The following is a 1,119-nucleotide window of genomic DNA, read 5'->3' as shown; positions in this document are numbered from 1 at the left end:
GGTTTGACAGAACAATAGCTCTACGGCTCTGCTCCTCGCTTCATGCTTCGAGCATCCTGCATACAGCTGAAGCAAATATCTCCTTTTGAATATAAATTACGTTGCTCCAAAATATTACGTGCATGCAAACGTTTTTTCCCCACGTGAGTGGTACCGAGGTCAATAGTCTCTCAAATGAAATGGACAAAATAAAATGTTCTGCAGGACTAAACAGCGCAGAAGCTTACACATCCTCTTAGAGAGCCCTTGCTAGTGGGCGTGTTTAGTTGTCAAACTGATGAAACGACCCCCACGTGGACAATAACAAAGTAAGTCAGTTGCCTTGAGCTGACTAAGAGAAAAATTGACAATGCTGCAGAAAAAAAGGACAAGCACACCACATGTTTACAAATGCAACGCGTTTAAACTCAGGGGGATATTCCATAAAGCGGGTTTAGTGAAAACTCGGAGTTAGTTAACTCAGAGTAAGTAGTAAAACTCCTAATAGAAGAGCGCTATGGTTTCATTCTCTTAGCAAAACAAAGCCATAGGGCTCCTCTATTTTCTGTTTTTGAGTTTTCACTAAATCCGCTCTCTGGACCAGCGCTAAAATGCGCAGTTTGGGGTTTATTGCTAAGCGTGTGTTGAAATAATAGTCATTAAAGGTAGGGAAAGACTGATGACACTGAATTTTGAGAGTAGTCAGTCAAGACCGCTCGTGGACGTTGTGATCTGTCTCAGTGACCTCAATGTCATTACAGTTTTCTCGTTTGCTTAAACACATTTGTCCGCTCTGACGTCACATTTTTAAAACAGTTAACACACAGGCTGAAACAAAAGCTGACTGGCCAAAATGACTAATTCTGTTTGCAAAATGCTCTAATACTCTCAAAACATTAAAACATGAAACAAAAGCAAACAACACAACTTGTGGTCAAATTAATATATATATTTTTTCAGTCAGTCATTCACAGTGGTCAACAAAATACAAATTACAGCCATAAATATGAACCGGTTCAACCTTAAGTTGTGCTGGATGCCTGTGCCATTTGTTGATGCTTTTCTTAGTCATAGTATGTGCCAAAAAGGCAAGTGCGCATATCACAGCATGAACTGTATTCTCTTCTCCAAAGATGATTT

This window comes from Chanos chanos, chromosome 3, assembly GCF_902362185.1.
Source record: "Chanos chanos chromosome 3, fChaCha1.1, whole genome shotgun sequence".
Taxonomy (NCBI): domain Eukaryota; kingdom Metazoa; phylum Chordata; class Actinopteri; order Gonorynchiformes; family Chanidae; genus Chanos; species Chanos chanos.
The sequence above is the reverse complement of the archived record's forward strand: the minus strand, read 5'-3'. Positions refer to the sequence as shown.